Consider the following 12,318-nt stretch of genomic DNA (forward strand, 5'->3'; position numbering starts at 1 on the left):
AAAAACCAAAATCTGTGTTTGAGTTCTTCAGCCAGTGAAAGCCAGGGCATATTTGAAAAAACAACAACCAACCAACCTGTTTGAGGCTACTTTTAAAAATGGTTTGGAAGCCATAACTAGTGAAGAATGTGACCCCCCCCCCACACACACATGTGACCAGAGCAGTTCATTGGAGCAATATAAACACCAGCTATATAAGAATGGCACTGATGGTCTGCACTCTAAGTCAAATTCATGGCACTTCTGTTGGCATCCAAAGCTCTGGCTGACCTGGAACTGAAGCACTTTAAGGAGTGCCTCTTCCTTTATCAACATTTGCAATTTATTTTATGTTTAGGAAATGTTGTTGTGGTTTTTTTTATTGTTTTTTCTGTCAGCTGCTTAGAGATTTTCCTTATACAGTGGTACCTCAGGTTAAGAACTTAATTCGTTCTGGAAGTTTGTTCTTGACCTGAAACTGTTCTTAACCTGAGGTACCATTTTAGCTAATGGGGCCTCCCGCTGCTGCCACACCACCACCACACAATTTCTGTTCTCATCCTGAAGCAAAGTTCTTAACCTGAGGTACTATTTCTGGGTGAGCAGAGTCTGTAACCTGAAGTGTCAGTAACCCGAGGTACCACTGTATTCAGTGATATAAAATTTCCATGAAACAACCAAGCCTGCCTAGCCTCTGATAATAGAGGCCTTTCTGGAAGTCCCTATCAAGTGTTGGGATACTGCCAGGGAGACAAAGGCCATCATGCCTCCTCGTCGTCTCCAGATGGTCCATCGACCTCCCATTAGAGCAGTATCAGTCAATTAGCGACACGAGCCTCAGACTCATCCCAAGTCTCATGCACGCCCTTTTCGCAGAGTTTCCACAACGGAAGATTCACCCAGGAGAGCATATTTTACAGTTTTATTCAACGTTGGTCAGAACAAAGGAAAAACATGACTGCCTGCCTTCGTGTCGAGGCAACAGACGGAAACAAAAGCTATATACAAAACGGAAACATCCTGTGAGCAGGAAGTACGCAGGCTTGTGACACACAACAGCCTGCTCCCTTTTTAAGGTGGAACGGAAATATCCTAACATCCTAACTAGGATGCATCAGGCAGTGAATTAGATGGACTATTCTGTGGTGGCATTCCAGCTATGGAACTTTATCTGACCAACATTGTATGGGCTTTGACACCAGCTGAAGACTTATCTCTTCACTAAGGCATCTGCAGGTGTTTAATAAATGTTGCCCATTTGTAAGGAGCAGTGCTGTGATTATATTTTTACCTGATTTCTCCCTCAAGTATTTGTGTGGGTGGTGGTGTCCCGGACTGGCTGGACAGAGAGAAATGGTGGGGGACACTAGCTGGGGAACCCCCAAGTGAAGATGGCTCAGAGCCTGGGGATTGGTGGTGGGTCAATGTTGAATAGTCAGAGGGAGAAGAGGAAGACGTTTGAGAGGAGGAGGTGTCGGAAGCTGGAGAGGTAACAGGGTTTAGTGAGCAGGAAGAATCTGTGGCAGAGACAAGTCCAGCATCAGAAGCAAAGGCAGAAGCAGGACAGGAGGGAGGCCAAATAGCATAGATAAGTCAGGCTAGTGAAGAAGCCAGAGTGTCTCCTCCTGCTGCTGTGACAAGCTCCCCTCCTCTCTGGTTTCCCAGAACCAGAAGAGGTATGAAGAGGGAGGAGCAAAGACAGGTGCACTGGAGAAGTCTCAGATTCCTTGGGAAAGATCCAGAGGAGGAGACTTGGGCAGCAATGGGAAGGCGGGAACCTTTAGTCTCCACAACTGCCTCATAGGGGCAAGATCTACCAAGAAGAGTTGCTGTGCTCATTAGGCCTGGTACTCCTGAGCAGACATTGTTTCTTCTAATAAAGAGTTAACTTCACCTACTCCATGTGATTTATTGCTGAAACACTCCTGGCACCTGCTCCTGTTAGGTGGGTAAAAAGAAATCACTTGGGAAAGTGAGGTTAATATGAGAATTTGAAATTAATGTTAGGGGAGTGCCTGTTGCTGCTTCCTTTACAGCTTTACAAGGTCACTGAGTGATATACATAATTACTTTTAATCTTTCTTTTTTTATAAAAAAAAAAAAAGCAGTGAATTTGCTTTAGCTTCCTGTCACCCGGCTTCTTGGAATGCTTACATAGCAACTACTCCAGGGGGCTTTCTAAGGAGTGTGGTTGACCAGGAAACTGCCTGCAGAGCATTGAAGAGTCCCAGAGTTGTTTTTTTTAAAATAAATAAATAAATAAATAAATAAATAAAGGCAAGTTTTTAACCTTTTTTAAAAAAATTAAAAATGTTCCTTAACTTTCTAAAATAAATCCTCTTCAGGAAGTCTCCTGGACAGCTACACCTCTTGGAAGGCTTCCTGGAGATTACCTTGATTCAGCATCTTGCAAGCAAGCACTCTGAGAGAAGGTGCCTCAGAATTTACTGTAAAAAGAGAGAAATAAAGTGCAAAAATAATCAAACCTGCATAGCCCCCCTTACCAGCCGTGCAATTGGCAGGAAAAAAAACCAAAATTGCCAGGGGGAAATAGTTTGATGAAATGAGGGCGGGTTTCGGTGCAGAAGCCTGTTGGCTTGGTATAGATTTTAGTTAATTTGCTAGTGTTTTAGAATTTTAATAATAAGTTTTATATGCGTAATCTGCCTTCAGGTTATTTTTGTGCCAAGGGGTGGCACTGAAAATTCTTGAATGAGTGAAAGAATGAATAAAACATCTGTGAAGGATGAACAAGGACAAGAGAGGAGACTTAATAACTTGTAGCAAAAGTGAATCCCAAGGGGCATCTATTGCCTTAAAAATGGATTGTGTGGACAGTCTCTTAGGGAGTAAAGCAGGAGTATTCCATTAAGCCACTGTTGCACACCACCCCAATCTTTGACCTGTGTGAGACTCCAGGCAGGAGGTGCAGGAGGAGCAGTCAGTGCCTGAGGAAATGGAAGTATTTACCTTGGGAGAGGAAAGCATGCAGGAAAAGCTTGAGACCTGTGTGCAGCTGGCTTCTGCTGAATTGAGTGAGATAAAAAGCAACAACACAACCCATTGATTTGGTCCATTGGGTTCCCCAAGATGGTCTTGTAACGGGAATCAGTCTTTCTACTGGGTGTAGCCCTTAAGCAGGCCCTAGCAGTCAGTGTCACCCAGGGCCCCATGGGTTTGGGGGGCAAGAGTCATGGGGAGGGTTACCTGACTATGTTAGGGCTGCATTCAAGAGATGTTGGGAGTAAACAGAGATGGGAATTCCTGGCTGCCAACTTGGGTGGACTGGACCAGCTGATCCTGAAGAAGTTGCCTCCAGACTTGTTGCAGGACTTTGATTTGTAGTTGACCCAGGGGCAGCAAAAGGGGAAAAGACTGAGAGATCTGCAGTGTGCCAGTGAGGAAGCAGAAGTGTTCCTAGAGTTGTGTCTTGAGGTGCTGAATATGGCTACAGAGACCATTCAGTGGCATCACAGTGCTAGAGTCCAAGCCAGAGTATCACCCTAGAGCAGTGCTCAACAACCTTAGGTTCCCAGATGTTGCTAGACCACAGTTTCCACAATCCCAAGCCTTTTTAGCCAATGGTTAGGGATTGTGGAGGTTGTAGTCTAATAACATCTGGGTGCCCCAGGGTGAAGAACACTGCTCCAGAATATCTGCTTAGCTAGAAAGTGACTATTATAACAGTCAGCAGTTCTGTCCAAGGATTTAAGGACTCAGTTGAGTTTCTGCCTTTGGTGGAGTAATATTTGTGGTCTTTGTGAATTTGTTATCAGTTTTGCATACTCTACTGCTGCTCATGGTGCCTGCCACCTTTACTCCCAGGGACCTGCTGCTTTGAATACCACAGCCTCCAACATTTCTCAGCTGAAAATACGGACGCACCATTCCATAATGATAATTTTACTATCTAGACCGCACACATCTTACTGGGCTGCCCATGCCACTCTGGGCAGCTTCCAACACATATAAAAACAAAATATAAAATTAAACTTTTTTTTTTTTTAAAAAAAACCTTTCCCATACAGAATTGCCTTCAGATGGCTTGGGAGTTGGATAACTCCATACCCTCCAACATTTCTCACATGAAAACAGGGACATCCTAAGGAAAAGTGGGACATTCTGGGATAAAATCAGAAACCGGGATGGCTTCTCTAAATCAGTGACATCCCTGGAAAATAGGGACAATTGGAGGGTCTGGACTATGTTCCTGGCCACTCCACAGTTCCTCTGCCTAAGATCCACATAAGACATATAATTTGTAGATAAATAACTTATCCACTAATAGCTATGAGAAAAAATATTAGCTTTTCTTCTCAGTACTGTCTTGTTCTTCTTGAACCCGTTCCTACAGAACCCATTCCTCCACCCGCTCTATTTTGGCAACAACTGCAAAAGAAGGCCACAGCAGACTATGGCTTTTGATTTTCTGCTTCTTTTTGAAAAAAACACAGACCTGTGACAATAACCATTTCTTCCAGAGGTCTGGGCTTCACTTCATAGGCCCTAGGTGTGTTTTGAGCTACACAGAAGTAATTGAAGGCCACTTTATTTCCTGGCAATGCTAAGGAAGCCTGGAGCCTGTTGCCAGAAAGAAATTGAGCTTTGAAAAGATCATTGCTTGAAGCAAGGCCGCCCCCTCCTTCCTCCCCTCTCCCACAGTACGTTCAAAATAATTATGAAAATCTACCTCACATGATATTAATAACCAGCCAAATCCACCTTTCTCTCTCTTTCGTCAAAATCACATGGCACAAAAGTCTTGTCACATTTTAAATGAGAATTTCATTCTTCTGCTGCCCCAGAACATACCCCTGAATAGCCACACACAACATCTAAGATGACCATCATCATCATAATTTTATTATTTGTACCCCACCCATCTGACTGGTTTGCCCCAGCCATTTTGCGCAGTTTTGAGCATATACAAAAATAAGAAAACAGTATACATTTAAAATGTTTCACAGGGTGGGCACGGCTACCAAGAAGGCTCTCTGCCTGTAACCTCACTTGTTGCAGCAAGGGAACTGCCAGAAGGCACTCAGAGCTGGACCTAAGTGTCTGGGGTGAAGAATGCGGGGTGGAGACACTCCTTCTAGTATACATGGCTGAGGCCATTTAGAACTTTAAAAGGTTGACACCAACACTGAATTTTGTTCAGAAATGTACTAGGAGCCAATGTAGGAGTTTCAGGACTGGTGTTATATGGTCCTGGCGGCTGCTCCCAGTCACCAGTCTAGTTGCAGTCTAGCTGATAAAACAGAGCTCCCATTTCATCATTCTCAATGACACACTCGATAATGACACTGCTACTGTGAACCTGCAGGCATCCCTTGTACACTTGTAAATCTGCAGAGACAGCTTGTGCCTGTGTTCAGTGTAATGTAGGAACAAACCTCTGGTACCTGTGTATGAGAAACTGTGCTTGATCATGGCATAGCCAAGTATGATGGACCGGACAAATTCATATACTGAACCAAATAATTTACATCAGTGTGTGTTTACCATGCGATTATTACCTCCCTAATGAGCTCATTGTCTGCATCTTTCTTCCCATTTATGGGAAAGAACGTTAGGAGAGGAGCACAACCTTTAGTCCAGGTCAGCAATTAGGCAAGTGTGAAACGATGTTTTGTTGGGGGGAAAATGTTGTAGGAAGTTGACAGCAAATGGCTATAAATTCAAGGTGATAACAAGCAACTGACAGCTCCTATCTCATAAAAAAAATAAAGGTGTTCTCTGCACCTTGCTTATTTTATGTGGGGTTTTGTGGCTTATTATCTCCTGGACATTATAGACTTCTTCTTTTTTACTTTTCAAACCAAGTAAACCTTGGCATTAATCACATTGATTTCCATGAGCTTACAAAATGTCTTAAAATGAGGGATGGGAATTCTATATCTCTGCTACTACTTCCTTCTCTCTCTCTCTCTCTCTCTCTCTCTCCCTCCATCCCTTGAATCTGCTGACTCGGTACTGTGAGGTCCTTCTAATTACCAGCCTGCAGCCTGTAGTTCCAGACACCAAAATGCTTTGATACAGACTATAAGGCTTCAGAAAACCAAGCGCTGAAATGCCAAGGATTTGTAGGCATGTGATTTGCAAACCAATTAGCGATATCAGGAAAGAGGCAGAAATCTGTTCACTGCAAGCAAGACAGCTGGACACTTGGCTGAGATCTGGGCTAAAGTTGGCCTATTTTGAAGGATCAGACTGTCTGACAGATATTTAATGTCTCTTAACTCATTCAGATAATTGGCAATTGGAATATATATGTGTGTGTGTGTGCGAGTGTAAGCTTCTATGAATGTCTAAATTGTTGACATTGAAAGCTGATATAGTCACTCTGTCCCAGTCTTCTTACCTAGTACCCTCCCCCCTTTTTTTACATCCTGTGAAATTTCATAGCAGGTGCTGGAAAGCCCCTTCACCTTGAGGAGTCCCTGCATGAAAGGCAGGGTAGGAAGGGTCTCCCAGGGTGAGGACTGGGAGAAGTAGGCTCACAGGTGGGAGATGGGAAAGTCTACCTCTCTGTATGTAGATAAATGAAAGGATATACTGTACTTTTCCGTGTATAAGACTACAGTGGTGCCCCGCAAGACGAATGCCTCGCAAGACGGAAAACCCGCTAGCCGAAAGGGTTTTCCGTTTTGGAGGTGCTTCACAAAACGAATTTGCTATGGGCCTGCGGGGTTTTTTTTCCCTCCCCCCCCTTTTCCCCAGCCCCTAAGCCGCTTAACAGCTGTTCTCTAAGCCGCTTGACAGCTGATGCTAAGCCGCTTGACAGCTGATCTAAGCCGCTTATCAGCTGATCCACTAAGCCGCTAATAGCCTTTTAGCAGCTAATCCGCTAATCCCTTAATAGCCACTAATCCCTTAATAGCCTCTAATCCCTTAATAGCCGCTAATCCCTTAATAGCCGCTAATCCCTTAAGCCTTTAATAGCCGCTAATAGCCACTAAACCGCTAATAGCGCTAATCCGCTAATGGGCTTGCTTCGCAAGACGAAAAAAACCGCAAGACGAAGAGACTCGCGGAACGGATTCTTTTCGTCTTGCGAGGCACCACTGTATGTTTTTTTTTTTACTCTAAAATAATGTTCAAAATCTGGAATCGTCTTATACACAGATATTATCTCTCCCCCCGCCATTTTCTTAAATTGGAGTCCCCCAAAATAGGGTGGAAAAATAGAGATAGAAAAATACAATATATGATATAAATACGTTAAAGGGCCTTACTTTCTCTCCCCCCCTCTCTCCCTCTCTCTCTCTCTTTTCTCTCTTGCTGTTTCATCTTTTGTTTTTTTACTGATATTCTTGTTCAATAGACTAGTTTGATTCTTATTGTATTTTATTTTGGAAATTGTCAATAAAAAATTAATTAAAAGAAAACCCCTCTGCCTTGAACCCCAGTCTAACTTCAAGCAAAATGGTCCATGCATTTGAGCGTCTGTGAGCATAAGCATGTATATAATTGGGCAACTCTACAGTGTGGAGTTGGGAATAGCATACCAATTTTTTTTATTTTTTTTTAATGAAGGTATGTATAGAAATCAGAAAATAGGTTTGTCTTTCCAAGCCCAGATTTTGAAATTCAGAGCCCAGTCCCCCCTACCTCCCGTCAAGGTACTGTACTCTGCCCACAGTCTCCTTCCCACTTTACCTAGTAGTGACAGTATCAGAAAAGGCTCTCTAAGCCTCAGAGTCTAAGGCAATGGTGAGGAATCTATGACTCTCTGGATTATTATTATTATCATCATCATCATCATCATCATTATTCATTAAATTTATATACTGCCCTATACCCAGGGGTCTCAGGACGGTTCACAGAATCATGGATGCTGTTGGATCCAATTTCCAGTATGCCCACCAATCATGACCAATGTCAGAGATGACATTGCAAATTGCTTAATTATGGGATACAGTAGAAGTTATTCAAAGCCATATAACTCCACATTCGATCCATACGATGAAAATGGACTTTTTATTACAATGGAAGAAAAGTGGAACAAGTTGCAAAGGGGAAAGAAAGCCTATTGATAGGTATTGACTGAGAAGAGAATATAGTAGCTCAGTTTTTAAGTTAATCCCAGTTGACATCACATATTTTTAGAGTGTGGTGCAGTTTCTTCTAGTGAACAGTTTTGAAAGATGGCAATGCAGTTATTTTCAGCATGCAGACAGAATAATAAGCAGTGCAACTCAAAATTTGATCAAATAATTGGGGTGCCTCATTGCCGTGTCAGAAGCCTTGACATTGCATAAGTATATTACAATCAAATAAGCAAGCACATTTTAAAAGGATTTGCCTGCAGGAGAAATCAGAAATGAAGTCTGGAGTAACTGTTTTTATTTTATCTTAATATGTGCATGAGTTCTCTGATACACATGCACAGCTCCATACAAGTAGGAACTGCCCTATTCACTGCACTAATGGGATTATATGCTTGCTTTGGATGGTATCCAACAAAGTCATGATTTGAATGTGTCTATTCTGAGTCTGAGTTAGCCAGATATCACCCTCTGACATTTAGAGAAATAGAGCAGCTTCTGCATGGACAGAACTGATAACATTGAAACATTAGGATGCTTTTGCTCCCGGTTTAGTGTTACTTGTGGCTCATTACTTAGGATAGGCAGGGGTGGCCCACTCATGAGGCAAGGTGAGATGATTGCCTTGGGTAGCAGGATCCACAGGGGCAGCAGAGCCAACCTCCAAGGAATGCACTGCTGCTGGGATGGTGGCAGTGATGGCTGTGGTGCGTTCCTGGAGGCCAGATCTGTTTCTTCCTTGGCAGCCAATCCATGTTGCCTTGACAGCTCTCTACACCTCTCAGCAAATAGTAGGTGCTCTATGCTCCCACCCCTAGGGAGGAAATGGCCACGGGGGCTGCCATTTGGGGTCTTCTGGGCTCCGCACCCATCCATCATGATTCAGAGTGGGCTGTTTCTCTTGCCCATTACAGCCTTTAATTCCCACTTCAACCGTCAGGTAAGGCTGATTTGATCTACCCAATTCCCAGTGCAAATCTTTATTCTGTCTCCTTGTTCCTGTATTGAACTTTACTGATGTAGATCTTTTTAATCTTTGTTGGAAGCCACCCAGAGTGGCTGGGGAAACCCAGCCAGATGGACAGGCTACAAATAATAATAATAATTTATTATTATTATTATTATTATTATTATTATTTATTATAGATGTTCACTCACCCCTTCTTCCCTGGTGGAAAGAGCGCTATTTTGTGGTTCGCCTCAGATGCCATAATGTCTTGAGCTGGCCCTGAAGATATGCATAGTGGGGACCTGTTATTCAGTTAGACCTTCCCAGAAGAATATATAGGAAGATGTTTTCCCATTTTTCTAACTTTCTAACTCTCAGCAGCCAGAAACATCATAGCCAGAAACTGAAGAGACATGTCAGGAGTAAACATGGACCAATGGTATCAAACTATATGGGAATCAGCCTTATTAGAAAAACTAGAAAAATTAACCAATGGACTGAAAGTGGCACAGGGACAAATAGAAGACGCCTTCACTCCATTATGGCTCCCCTTTATCACATACACAGCTGAACAAGACAACAAGAATCCACTGACAGCATTTGAATCAATATGGCTGACCTGACCCAACAATCCACCCCATGAACAAACCTCACTGCAGCCAACTAAAGATAACCAACCATGCCCTGCCCCCAACCTCTCTCACTACCAAGAAAGATGTATGTGTTTGTGTGTATACGTGTGTGTGTGTGTGTGTGTGTGTACATATACATATGAAATAAATGAATAGAGAACCTACTCAAGTGGCATGAAACCCTACAAACATACTAAATATTACCACCTCAATCCCCTCTTTCCCCCTCTCCCCCTCTTCTTCTTCCCCCACCTTATTCTGTATAATGTCTAAGATCAAATGTAAAAAAGGACTATATGACTTGAAAAAAGACAATGCACATTTTTTTGTGAACGATGAAAATCTCCCTAACCCTACTAAGGATTGTGTTCTAAGACTGTACTCTGAGTACGCCCAGTAGGATTGTGCTATAATTCTTTTTAGCTGAGCACATCATCTTCTGAAAAAAAATTCAATGATCATTTTTAATCATTCAATTAGGGATGTTTGAGGAACTTGGTATTTGTCAATTCCAAAATGAACTGTCTTCATCTACACATCCTGTACTAATGAGCAGATTGGAACTTACCTTTCAAACAGCATTTAAATGTGAATTGTTGCACAGATTTTTTAAAAAAGAACCAAAATATTTTCAGCATAATGCATGAACAGGATGTAATGGATGTATGATTGAACACATGAAAAAGTAACATGAGCCAAAAAATAGACTGGGATTTCTTTGCCTGACGTGGCTCACCAAATGGAATGGGTCACTTTCTCCATGCTGCTCAGATTTTGTTTTGCATTTATGGCTGTGTGAAGTTTAGAAAGTAGTCTAAACTGGTTTGGCCCATGTCGTCATGTGGGCTAATTAAAATTGCCTCCCACATATTAGCAATAATGTATAAATCACCCTTGAGCAACTATAGATGTCAGGGAAAGGTATTCTAAACCTTTCAGTAGTAAGGATATATTGTTGTTGAATATTGGTAGGTTAGCAGCACTGAGTGCTATGCCTTGCTGAAGACGGTGTATATTTCTAGAACAGCCATTTAATGACAAGAAGGAAAATAAAAGCAAACAATTTAGGTCCATGTAACCAGCCTCAGGCCGATGACGTAAGGTATATTTAATTTACCAAATTAGAACAAACACCTGCTCCATTTAAGAACGTGTTTATTCTGAGCAACAGTGCTCTGATTTGTTTGGTCACAAAATGTTGAATTTTCAGTCATACATTCAGATATTGTATTACAGCACTTGGCAATTTTATATCCCACTGGGGCACCTAAATCACCTTGTAGCTTTAATGAGCCTTACATAAAATTTCCACGGGTGAAGTGGCTGTGAAGAATAAACAGAAAGATTCCACTTTCTTCTGTCACATATATATTAAGTTTTAAAGTTCTAAACCAGCAAATATATTTTAGCTGAATTTTTCAACTTTACTGAAGTTTGTCATCCACATTTAGTTACTCTAAATAGCATGTTTTGGAAGAGAAACCATTTGTGGCCTTTTTAAAAAAAGAACCATATCAACATTTTCTGTTCAGTGATGAATGTTTGTGTGGTGGGGAGAATAACTGAGTCTTCTGCAGTGGCCAAAGAACTCTGTCATGGACAATTAGGAATGTGATCTGTTAATTTATAGAAATAATATAAAATCCTACCAGAATTTCTAAGAGGCATGGCTGCATAAAGTTGTCCTTTGTTTTACCTCAGATGCTATTTAGACTATGATGAGCCTGTATATTCTCTGCTATATGTCCTACACCAAGGGAACTGCTCCGAAACCAGGCATTTTCACAGTCCTGCATGCTATGAATACACAACCAAGTCTTTGTTATGGATATGTCGTCTGCAGTTAGAAGAAGTTATGCAGGCTGATTTTAACATCACATCTCCTGGCAATAAGACTGAAAGGGACTTTGATTTCTGACTCACAAGCAACTGCATTCTGCTATGGCTCTTTGGTGGCCATGTAAAACATCTAGGCTTGCATTATTTAGAGATGTGCAGTGGATCTTAAAGAATCCTAAATCCAGAGCTGAAGTGGGGTGTTTCAGAGGAATTCTGGAACTGTCAAAGGTGAAGCAGGATCAGTATCTGGCACTTTGAATCAAAGCGACGACCCTCCCCCAGTGCTTCATCACACCTCAACAATTCAAACAATGAAAACAAAATGCTGCTGGCAACTTGTCCATTGAAAGTGAAACTAAGCTTATCTCTAAGCTTATCATATAAGGAACACTGGGGGAGGGAAGGGGGGAGGTACAGTAGATGCCAGCATGGAGAAAGAGGTAAGAGAGAAGTCAATGGTGACTGACAGGCCTAGTTTCCCTGGACTTTCTCATCCTGGAACTTTAGGAGAAGGGTAGGCTTACTGAAGTAAACAAATAGCCTTGAGTTTCTGAGGAACATGAATGTTGCTAAAAGAGTGAGGTTTGTCTTCTGCTTGTCCAGCCCACCCACTGCATTTGTTTGTTTGTTTGTTTTGGTTTAACCTTGCTGATGTTTTGACTTGCTGTTTGCTTGCTCTTATTAAAGCCAATAGTCCCCTGCTGCCTCCATTCTTCTCTTTAGAATAGTTCTGGTCCGAGAACTCTGCTTTCAGCTGAGTGAGTACTTTATTTAGCCTGCCCGAAGTGATATTAATCAATCACTGCCTGCCTAATATTGTTAAATTCTTTGTGTGTGTGTGGTCTTTCCATGCACACCTTAGCCTCTC

The sequence above is a fragment of the Podarcis tiliguerta genome (assembly GCF_965153285.1).
Source record: "Podarcis tiliguerta genome assembly, chromosome: 9".
NCBI lineage: Eukaryota > Metazoa > Chordata > Lepidosauria > Squamata > Lacertidae > Podarcis > Podarcis tiliguerta.